The sequence below is a fragment of the Hetaerina americana genome, unplaced genomic scaffold, assembly GCF_022747635.1.
Source record: "Hetaerina americana unplaced genomic scaffold, ioHetAmer1.1.p SCAF_7, whole genome shotgun sequence".
In the NCBI taxonomy this organism is placed as follows: domain Eukaryota; kingdom Metazoa; phylum Arthropoda; class Insecta; order Odonata; family Calopterygidae; genus Hetaerina; species Hetaerina americana.
Genome location: NW_027287316.1, coordinates 18,006,088 through 18,018,016, shown reverse-complemented (window position 1 = coordinate 18,018,016; position 11,929 = coordinate 18,006,088). Strand labels below are relative to the sequence as shown.

The 11,929-nt window shown below is 40.6% G+C and overlaps 1 long non-coding RNA gene across 1 annotated transcript in view; it reads right to left on the bottom strand.

The window, feature by feature from the left end:
- Nucleotides 1-582: 582 nt before the first annotated feature.
- LOC139696767 (uncharacterized) overlaps nucleotides 583-11,929 on the bottom strand; it is a 246,527-nt gene continuing 235,180 nt past the window's right edge. Inside the window, exon 3 of the long non-coding RNA XR_011702655.1 lies at nucleotides 583-723. This is a non-coding gene — a long non-coding RNA (uncharacterized lncRNA). The remainder of the gene's footprint in view (nucleotides 724-11,929) is intronic.

Genomic DNA, 11,929 nt, shown 5'->3' with positions numbered 1-11,929 from the left:
CTAAGACTATTACTCTTTCAATCAAATGGGTAAGTGAATCAGGGAAAGAAGAAAATTCGGCTCACCCTGTCGGAGCCACTCCTCCCTTCCCGGCTATGCTGCTGGTGCCGTCCGAATATCTGCGCTATCCTTGACCTCGTGCTCTGACCCCCTCCTTTCCGGTTTCCCTGCTCCTCCTGGCTACCGCCCCTGCCCCTCAGGCTCCCCGTCTGTTGGAAAGCGTGCTGCTGCGACGGCAGGGGCGGCAGCGGCCTGGACGAGAGCGCCATTGCCGAGGCGTGGCGCGGAAGCGAGGACGAGGTTGGCGGGAAGAGGAGATGCTCGACGTCGGGAGAGTGGAACGAGTCCCCCCGGGGCCCGCCGCCCCTCCTGCCTCCGCCCGGCAGCAGGATGAGGCTCGGGTGGTGTCGCAGGAGCAGGGGCGGCGGCTCCTGGCTCCTCCGGGCCCTCGGGATGTCCCGGTCGCGCTCCATGCCGCTGCCTCCACCGACGCCGCAGCAGAGGCCGGCGGGCGCCGGGGAGGATGCGGTGGGAGCCAAGTGGGTGTGGGAGTGATGGTGGTGGGCCGACTCCCTCGACGAGCCGCCAACCCCCGACGACCTCTTGGTCGAGCCCCCGCCACCGCCTCCGCCGCCCAGGAGGCGATCTCGCGCCGACTTCCTGGACGCCGTGTCTGCCAGGCTCATGGCGGTGGCGAGGAGTGAGCGCTCATGCCCGGCCCCCCTGCGGGAAAGAAAAAAGTTGGTGGTGAGTGCCATCAGAGGTGAACCAGGTTTGGATGACATCTTAATCAAATAAGATATGATAATAATTTACATTTTTTTCCGAAACCATAGATTTAACAAACTTGAAATTTTACGGTTCGCATATGTTTTCCTTTAGGAGAAAGGCTAAGGCAAGCGTTAAAATATGAGGGAAAAAACTAGAGCAGGTGGAACAGTTTACGTATCTCGGAAGAGTTTAGGACCAAAATGGTAAAGGTAGTAGGGACTTAAGGAGAAGAATTCACAGGGCAAAGAGGCTTTCTAAAGGAGGAGAGAATTATTGACGTTGAGTTGAGTTAGGATGTTAAGTAAAGGCTTGTCAAAACCGTGATATGTAGCATAGTTAGGCACGGCGCGGAAACATGGTCATTGCACGTAGTCTTTTGAAGTGTGCGTGGGAAGAAAAATGGTGACCTAACACCCCCCGCCACACGCCCTTATGGCGGCTTGGGGGCATTATGTAGATGTAGATGAAGGATGCAGAAGGCTAAGTGGACTGAGAAGAAAACAAATGAGGAAGTGGGGGACAAAATGGGAAAACAAATGAGGAACGAGTATGGTGGAGGACGAGAGGTGGTTATTGGGAGAAATCATAAGGAGACAGGAAAAATGGATGCAACACAAATTGATCGGCAGTGGGTTGTCGAAGACTGTGATGGAGGGGAGAAGGTTGGACAAAGAAGGGGCACGAATAGAATAGGGATATTGGACGGAATGAAGGGAGGAAGGAAGTATATAAGACACATGTATATGGAGTTGAAGAGGGCCTTATTGTAGAGCAGGATGTTGGGTTTTGTTTTGTTGGGATAGACAAGAGAATTATTTGGAAGCTTGTGTTCATCTTAACCAGTATATTACCTACAATAATAACTTGTCAAGTAATAGGAGGCGTTATTTGTGCTGGGAGTTTTTTTATCGTATTGAAACTTTCACATGCTGATAATTAAAATTAACCACTGGAATAATAGAAAAACAAAGAAGGTTTGCAGTTCAACACTCAAAAAATGCGAAAACCATCCAGATTTTGTCCGTTTGGTTCCTCATGCTGAACAAAATTCACCCAACTGAAGCTGGAAAGGTTTCTATATACGAGAATTTTTCTCGTACAGTTGAATAATGACCTACTATGAAATATTTTTACACAAGAAAATAAAAGTTATGTCTATGCAATTTTAATAGTCACCGGATTTTCAACATTCAATCGTATTTCGGTAGGGCAAGGAAGTTCCTAAGTTAAATGAAGTTCGGCATGATTACCTCAAGATCCTCAAGACCTCAAGATCCTCAAGACCTCAAGATCGGCATCAAACCCCAAGATCAAGGCAACCTTTCACCACCAGACTTTTGAATATTCAAACAAATGCTTTACTCGATCCACTTCAACCTACCTCAACATGAATCTCCAAAGGGTAGGGAAGAAGTGGTTTAATCATTATAGTTTTCATGCCAGGTAAACTACCCAGCTAACTTTATGGAAATTATCTACATTTTCGGATAATAATTGGTTTTCTACACATATACTATACTTGTTGCAGAAGAGATGAATGGAGTCGTCAGCTCCCACACAAAGGTAAAGACAAATAAGATCCTTCCTCAAATTATTCATTAACCTGCAAACAATATATTAAAATAAATTAACTATGAAATATATCATTAGGATTAATTGCGTCATCACAGGAGATTTTTAGGAATTTATTTAAAGCCTGCTGAACTGCATAACATAAGTGGTTCATACTAATAAGCTAGTTAAATAAGTCAAGTTCCCCCTTAGCGCTCATAAAAATCCTGATAAGCTTCTACTCTAATTTACGCTTTGTTAGTAGCTGTAGTATATTTAGGGGAGGTTAACGATAGCTGTGGCCATTTAAGGCACTAGGGATGGGAAAGGAGGAAGGGTCGAGAGAAACCCGGCGAAGGCATCATTAGCCTACTCCAGACGAAAGGCCCCAAAGGGTTAACAGTTTAACGTCCCATCGGATTGACAGCGTTCTCATTTAAAGTGCTCTCCACAAAGCACCTCAAGCTGGGCTCGGGATAAAATATATGAAAATTATAACCCTTTATCGACGATGAGAATAAGTAATTACTTCAAACTTTACCTAAAACTTGAGTTGGGATGTTTCTTGAGATGATTACTGGGATCGGCTATTTTTCATATTTCTTCAAGAAACTAACTAAGTGTAGGTAACATTAACCGGCAAGCTGTCGATAAATATGACCTTACGATGTTCATTACATGACCTTCGATCTTTACAGTCTGAAGGGATCAAGGAAAGCCTAAAGCGACTTATGAAATGGAACTTTAGCCCCTAAGGGATTAGGATCCCTAAGCTCTACCAAGAGGTGGAGGCGGGGGGGGGGAGGGAGGGGCAAAGGGTGGTTATAAGCTCTTAGGGGAATTAAGGTCGCAATTATGTTATAAGAAGACGTTAGATTCACTCTCGTTCCAAATACCTTAATGCGGGAATTAGAGGACCCAAGGTGCCAACTTTCTTGCTGATAAAGCTAAAACCCTTTCACACCTACAACATATGGTTGATATTTTTGGAGAAATTTCGAGCAAACAGTATTTTAAAAGAATTTTATATTCGTTAATGACCATAACAAATTAACAGCATTCAACTGAATAGTTGCGTAAAGAAGTGATTTCCATTAATAGTATTAACAATCTCATATGAGAAATACCATTACAATTACTATATTTATAGTAACTGGGGAATTACAACGTATATACGAGGGTCATCCGGAAAGTAGTACCCGTTCGTGAAATAAAGACACAAAAGTAAATATTAACAAACAAAAAATTTTATTTGAAAGAGGATACTTTAAACTACTTCTCAACATAATCTCCAAGCAAATTAAGGCATTTGTCATAACGTGTGACAAGTTTCTGTATTCCTGCTGCATAGTCCTTCGCCGCCAGCTCATTGAGATACGCGAGGGACCCATCTTGCACAAATTTTTGCATAATGCAGATGGTGTTTAACAATTTCATGAACAATTGTTCGAGAAACATTGGGAAAATGCTCACAGACGTCATCAATTGTGACGCGCCGATCGTTCCTCACGAATTCGTCAACTGAGCTCACCAGTTGGTCTGTAATGACAGACGGTCTCTCCGAACGCTCATCGTCGTGTGTGTTCCCCCTCCCCATGTTGAAGTTGCGACACCACCGCCGAACAGACGACTCGTCCATTACATTGTCTCCATACACCTCCTTTAATTGGCGATGAATATCACATGGGCGAACGTTTCTTGCATTGAGGAATTTAATCACTGCCCTCACTTCACAACTGGCGGCGTTCTCAATTTTTTTAAACATTGTAAACAATCACAGAAACAACACAGGCAATGCTAGCGTCACGCAACTTGGCTCAGAGAAGGCAGACAAGCCACTGAAGCTATCTGACCTCGTCCAGCGGCTACTCGCGTCGTCAGCACTTCATGCGGCACGAACGGGTACTACTTTCCGGATGACCCTCGTAAGTAAATTTCAAGAGGCTGCGGGAGATTTAGATTCAGCAATTTTAAGTGGAGTCATCCGCTAAATGTGCATTACAATGCAACGATTTCAGAGTGTAAAAATCATTCACCAGGTCAATGCGGATGATTTTTAAACTCTGAAATTGTTGCATTGCGTATAAGTAACACTTAACATCGCGAAATCAGATAGAAATCTTTAAATCTGTCGTCATTTTAAGAGAATCCATAAGAGAAGAGAATGTAATATCCCTGATTGTGGTAACATTGAACCGTAAATGAAATCTTGGATGGCGATGAAAAAATCTAAATATTTTTATTTTGAATATTCCTCCCTAACTGACAATAATTTTCGAGTTGTTCATCAAAAGTATCGCATCCACACTGGACGCATTCATGTGATGTCAGATTTCTTATATGCCATCTCTAATATGGGACATATTATTCTTTAGGCTGATGAATCGAAAACATCATAATAACCACATAAAATGATCAAAAATCTAATAGATTTTGCAGAAAGAAATTCATCGGAAAATTTAAAAACTTAATTAATCCCGTATGCTATTCAACTACTGCGAATTCACTTTTTTTCATAAAAAGTTGTGATTCTTCTTCCTTTCCATGTCAATGGTGAAAGCGGAACACTAGGTTGTCAATAATGAGAGCCCACAGTCGTAATAGAATTTTGTTTCCTATTCCGTGGCATCACTAAAACGGTTGTACCAATAAACAGATAATATTAAACGTCTGCAGAATGAGAATCCCTTATTTAATATCAAGGTGACATATATTTTATTAATTGCTTAAAATTTGTCATTCATTGCATAACACCGAGTGGTGGACTGTATTAGAATGTGACATACACTGATCAAAGGTGTATGTCGTTAAATTAAATTTCAAGGAACTATTGGTTTCAGAAAAACCGTGTCAAGTTTTAAAAAATAATTTAAATCCTCAATCGCCAACCCAAGGGCCATGGAAAAAACAAAACAGCTGATCTACGAGAACAATTTGGCGAACCGTAGAGAAATGTCAAACCGACAACAAAATATCATATTAAGGAATTTGTTGGATCCAAAAAATATTAACTTATTTTTCATTCCCAAAAAAGTAAATAAAATGGAACTTATAAACGAATTTTATGTTTAAAAGAATTAATGTTCGTGATCCAGAGGATTCAATATTTTGCGTTTCGTGATCCGTGTAGGCCGAATTATTGCCGACCACTGCTCTATATATAGTATTATGTTTGAAAAAATAAAAATTATGAAATATACTAAGTTTACTACCCCAATGAATACACTCTACAATAAATTACCGGCTTTACCTCTCGTAATCGTCATAAGACCCTCAAGCTCTCTTTCCGGTGTAGAGCTAGACTAACTAATGAAGTAAGAGGTAAAGCATGGAGTTAATTGAGAGGGAATCGGTGTTTGAATCAATCATTTTTTTGTTGCCTGAATCCGAATTTCACCGAAATTTGAAAAAAAGTCCTAAAGCAATACATTCTTTACTAAACTCATAGTTGCTGGCACGGTAATATTCAAATATAAAACCGCAGAGGATATTTTGTAAAACAGATTTTGGAAAAACGCTTTCAAATATATATGTTTGAAATAAGTACTGCCAAAACTTGTTTTATTTTTATTGATTTTATTCTTCAATATATCCACCATTATGTCGATTTTGCTATGTCCAGCTGTATTTAATCCTTCCCAAAACGGTTTCCCAATTACTAAATTTTAATTTCTATGAAAAATAATAAAATTATTGCTTGTCAATACGTCAATTTCTACGGCTAGCTGTAATGCCAGCGTAGCTACTAGTTATATTACTGCAAAACATGTTCCTACTACATGAAACGAGGCCATGAGGTTATTACCCGGGTTTAAAGTCATCTTGAATTTGTGACACTTATTTACCCTGGAAATACCTATCAAGTTCATGAATGATCCTTGAACCAACACTACGTGAACCGAGGATGAAGTTAGTTGGGACTAAAAGCAGTAGTTTAGAAGGGGGGCGTACGTTTGGAGGAAAGGCCCGTTTCCGGAGGCGCCGACTGCTGCAAGAATATGATAAGTTTGTACAACGCTGTAGATAATTTATTCCTATCATACATAAACATGGTAGCTTAATTTTCTCATTAAACGGCGTCCTATTTTTTTCTACATAGGTGAGTGCGATGTGTAAACAAACTCTTGTTAGCGCCTTGGGCTCCATAAACTCTAACTACGGCGATGCATGGAAAGTATTACACAGATAGATTAAAAGTTTTTATAAATTGGAAAATACGCATGGGGCATACTTTTACTCGAGGTATTTTGGGCATTGTGTATATTCCCCCATGCACTGGTAGACCCTACATTCTGAATAAAACAAGAAAAATTAAATGTCTGCATTGACTAATTTAATATGCTCTTTTTGCACCGGCAAAAATTAGTGATCACGACGAATTTGCGGTAATGTTTGTGACACATAGACCGTGCAGAAATCGATACCTTAATAATGATTCAAAATTCAAATTTTAATCTCCTTCCATTAACATTGTTTAAGAAACATTCTTACACAGAGAGGACACATTTAACCAATTACCTATGTGGTGGCATATCAAGATAGTGATGTTATTTTAGTGGTCACACTGGTAATATAAGCGGGTCCATCAATTGTGTAATGTTTCCACGATAAGATTCACTTTGGTGCCATTAATTATAAATATGTAATATTTTCGGCACCATAGCAACACAATTGCATTCACGTACGCAGAATCATTACTATTAATATTTTTCATATTTTGAATTTTTTTAATTACCTAATATTAAATTACAATGGCCTATCTCACTCCTCGGGACGAAACGGTCCGTTTGAATCATTTTGCCCGGTGCCACGACCTGAAAATGTCTTCATTTGGCAAATAATCAGTTCCGTCGCCCGCCCTTCTGACTCGAATCGTCGGCAATACGTAAATGCCTGCCCGTCGCACTCGTCCGAGTTTTTCCCGAGTATCCCTCCCGAAGCACGGTCACGCGATTTCCCTTTCTCGGATGAACGGACCGTGACCGTGACCCCGATGCGAGGCCGTGATTGCCAGGGAGAGAGCCTAACGAGGAGAAAAGGGGCGAAGGGGGTTGGGATGGAAGGGATGGGGGTGGGGGCGTGCGGGAGGGTTAGAGGGGGGGTTAGGGATGTGGGTGAAGGAATGAGATGGTGGTCTGATCTTGTGCACGAGACATTTTGGGTTACCAACACCGAATGAATCACTCTCTCTCTCTCTCTTTCCACTCTCTCCCTCTGTTCCCCCCACATATCCTCCCCATCCCCTTCCCTCCTTTCACCACCGCACCCCCACCTTACGGACGACTATCCGTACTCATTTCCTCCGAAACCCCTCCACCCTATTACCATCCCCCGTCCCTCTCGACCTGAGGGTGAAAGCGGACTGGGAGATAATTAGCGAGGCCCTCAAAAACTCTTGAGCGCGAGAATTTGCTCGATGGGTGGAGAGAAGAGAAGCAGAGAGGCTGGACCACGGGGATGTGGAGGTGGAGGCTGCGGGGGAGGTTTTCTGCGAGATGGGCAGGGGAGGGAACGGGGGAGAGGGTATAGTGGGTGGGATAAGTCGGGACGAAAGGGTTAGACGCGAAAGGTTCGTTAGCTTCGATTCCCCAAGACCCAAAACACGTAGGCTCCCATTCTCCAACTGCACACCCCGCCCGCGCTCCCCCGACCCGTAGCTCCTCCACCCCTCCCTTGCTCGGGCTCCCTCGTTAATGTGGAGCGAATTCGCGGAAGAAAAAGTAATGGGTAGGAAAGAAGAGATGAGGCGCGGGGGGGGGAGAGGAGGAGGGGCATTGAGCGTCGATGGTGGGGAAATAGCCATGAGCGACAGGGGGAAGCAGAGGAAGACGGAAACAAATATCTTGGCGTGAATGTGGCGTATTTATATCGCTTTGGCTCGCCTCTTTCATGAGCAAAAGATCAACTCCCAGTAATTAAGCACGTGGTGGACGTATTACGGCTTTCGTAACTCGCATAATTCGCTCAAGATAATCTTATTTTCACCACATTTTCACCGCATTATGGGAATTACGTCGTCGTGGGGCTAAAGCTTGGGTAAACTTTTTTTTTTTTACCTTTCCTTTTTCGAATATTATCCCAACGTAGAAATAAATACCTGGTATATCATTAATTTCAATGACGGTAGAAAACCACACAAAGTCCATGCAATAAGGATTCAGAATCTTCTCGGACTGAACTGAATTATATGCTATTAAATAATTTGATTTATGAAATGTAAAACGCCCAATTAAATTCGGATTGAAGTCTTCTATTTACAATTTGATCCGAAATATAATGAATTCTAATTTAAAATATTTAGAATTTAAACTTATAACGTAATGATTTTCACTATTCTATTGTTATAATTTTTTGTGTGGTTTCGGGATTTCTAAAAAAAAGTCTTCAAACATTTCAATAGTTCCGAGATTAAAACTCAAAAAAATATAGTACATCATTTTATACCGAAATTTATTTTTCAAATAATGAGGACAAGTAGGAGAAATAGGGTCCATTAAATTCTCCTGAGGCATCCATCCTGAGCGCACTAAGTTATTTTTATCCTTTTTTTGCAACATGAAAATTCACTTTGCGTAAGAACAATGGCTCGAAAAATATAAAACTTTGAAAATGCAAATGGCATTCATTACGTTAAGCCCCATTTTCACCAAATGAGCGCTGCCGAAAAATGATAAAATATTTACCGAGAGGAATCGCAGAAGAGGTGAACCTGTTTGAAAATCACTCTGTTGATGAGAAGAATGTTTAATTTTTTGAACTTTCTCGCAGTTTATCACCTACTCACTATGTCTGCAAAACTCTCCATTAAAACTAAGCTAAGTTTATCACTCGTAAACGCGCGTAAATGCTTTTCTTTCTCCCCCCTTTAAGCGCAAATCTCAACTCGAGTGCATTATGGATTCAATTCGAGAGAGTAATCAAAGTCAAGAAGAGTATTTGCACTTAATGATGTATCTCGTAAAAACAAATCCTTGTGCGCGGCATCAACTTGAAAAAGTCACGGATTCACTAAAACTTCTACCTAATTGAGGCTCAATTAACGGCGGCGCATACATATGTAATGTTCCTAAGCCCAGATACTAAGTTTTAAAATTGTGCCATTATTTTATTTGGGAGAAACAGTTACATACGTACATAGACATGCTCGCAGGTGAAAATTAGATCCAAATTAATTTGTGGAATTATTTCCCAAAATATTTACCGTCTCAATTTCACGTAAAATATAATTCAAAAGCTAAATGTTTATGATGTACTGCTGATATAAGTATTATTTTGGCAAAGTATACAACGCATAGTACATTACGCACCTTCTCATAATCATGGAAACATTATTAAATAGATGTCATGGTAAATAAAATTTCACCATATTCCGAAAGGAGAATAAAAACTGTAAATTAATTCTCATTAATAGAATATATCACTGATAATTACATAGCCTATTACTGAAATCGAAGGTCACTCTTGAGGGAAATTTGGTTGGATCGACATTTGTTTGTTACCTTCATGTGGTAAAATATTGTATTTGAACGCGTCTTTCCTCCGAGTATTTTAGTCAAAATGAATTAATGATTATTACACTCCAGTTTCCTAGCAATTAATTGATGATAAATATTTTATTTTTTACTCAGAAAACGTTAAGAAGTATATTAAAAGTGTAATTGACTTGATAATAGCTTTTCTATGGAAGCGTAATTTATTTGTGCAGTCAACCAGGTTCATTTAATTGATTAAAAGACAGTTGTAGTTTTAATGTGGTCATTAGGCAGATATTAAGCCTAATAAGTTGATAAAAAAGTGAAAATTTTTATAAAGAGATTGACATTAAAAATAGCGAAGAGGGTATAAAAGCTGCCTAAACATTGATACGCGCAAACATATATGCTGATGACATTGGAAATAAAAATTCTTCACACGGATGCGAAATTTGTTTGCATATTGCTTTCACTAAATTAATAGTTGAACTTTTGTCGGATACCTCATTTAGATACTTCTCTCAGTACCTCTGATCTGGTAATTGGATGAACTTTCACAATGGGAAACCAAAAAGCAAAAACGACATCTTCAGTGACTCTCCATTTCCCAGCAAATGAACTGTGAAACTGCAAAATGAGCAAAATAAGATAAAAACATTGTTTTAAGCAGAGGTAACTAGCGATGATTCATATGAAAAATTATTTAATAAACGACAAATTTATATTATGAATAATATATACAGTTACGAATTATAAACGAAAAATACAGATAATGGAAGTTCACATTCCGGAGTATGACCGTTTGCTTTAATGTCCATACATCGAATTGTTTCAGCAGTTGACGCATATATTCTACGTACCGAGGATTTGTCATCAACACCTAACTAATTACGGTTTTCATTATTCCAATCATTGTGTTTGTGTGTGCTGGGGAAGAGAGGACGGAGAATGTAGGAGGGCATTTACCCCATTTTGGAGAGAGGTTAAACAACGGACTCCTTTGTCGCCTCTAGTCTCCATGATTGGAAGGCGAGGGGTTTCTCTTCTACAAAATTCACTTCCCTACCTTAAATTCAAATGACCAATAGTTAGACACCGTTCTCCATCGCTTCAAATTCCATAAAAATCTACCAACACAATTGGAAACTAGTTTTTAGAATTTCTCCAAAGCGATAGCATGACTCATTTGCACAAAAAATGATCAGAATGCATTAGAAAATAATTGAAAAACTGAATAAGATCTCTTAAAGTTTATCCATTTAAAATGAACCCGTCTACTCATGTCGTATTTCATCCCCCTCTGCCGACTCTACGGAGGCCAGAAATAAATCGACAGTCATATTTTTCCACTTCATTTTATCAGAAAATTTCATTCACACGTCACCAAAAAATGAAATCTCACTTGCGAGTCCGAGTGCACTTTTCCTAAATGGTAACATCTCAAGGGGAAGGTATACATTGACTTTTAATACATAGACAACCCTCAAGAGTAAAATTTCACAGCCATTCAATTTTAGTGTAAGTGTTTACTTCTCTTTCTCTCTCCCTAGGAGTAAATTGAATGGAATGATGCCCAAACATATCAAAGTTTTATGAAAGCGTCGCCAATTTTTTTCAATCCCTTCCTTGAAAGTACAAGAAGCGATAGGTTTCCACAAAAAAATTGTTTTTCAGGAACTCCACAAATCCCGCGGGGTCGGGAAAGGTGAGCTGTGAACGAAAGTGACAGTGCGTTTGCCATCGGAAAAAGTCTTTTGAGGAAGAGAGGGGAGGGGGAAGGAGACGGAGAGGCCTTGAGAACGGGAGCATTTTTCGAAGAGAGAAAAGGGAAAAAGGTAGTGGGTGTGGGGGATGGAAAAAACACGTCGGAACGTCGCTTCCTCTCCCTCTTTCTTTAGTGGAGTGCCAGGAGAAGTTTAAGACGGGGATGGGCGGGGTGGGAAGGAAGGAGGTATCGACGAAGGAGGAAAGTGTCCCCCGGAGGGGACGACTAGGTTGGGCGGGTCGGTTGGTGTTTGGGCGGGCGGCCGGTTGTGGCAGAGGTTATTTGGAGCGCAACGAGCCGTGGCGGCGAGTGAGAAGCTTTCACATCACCTGAACAAAATCTTGAAATCGAACTCACTAATGGACGGCGA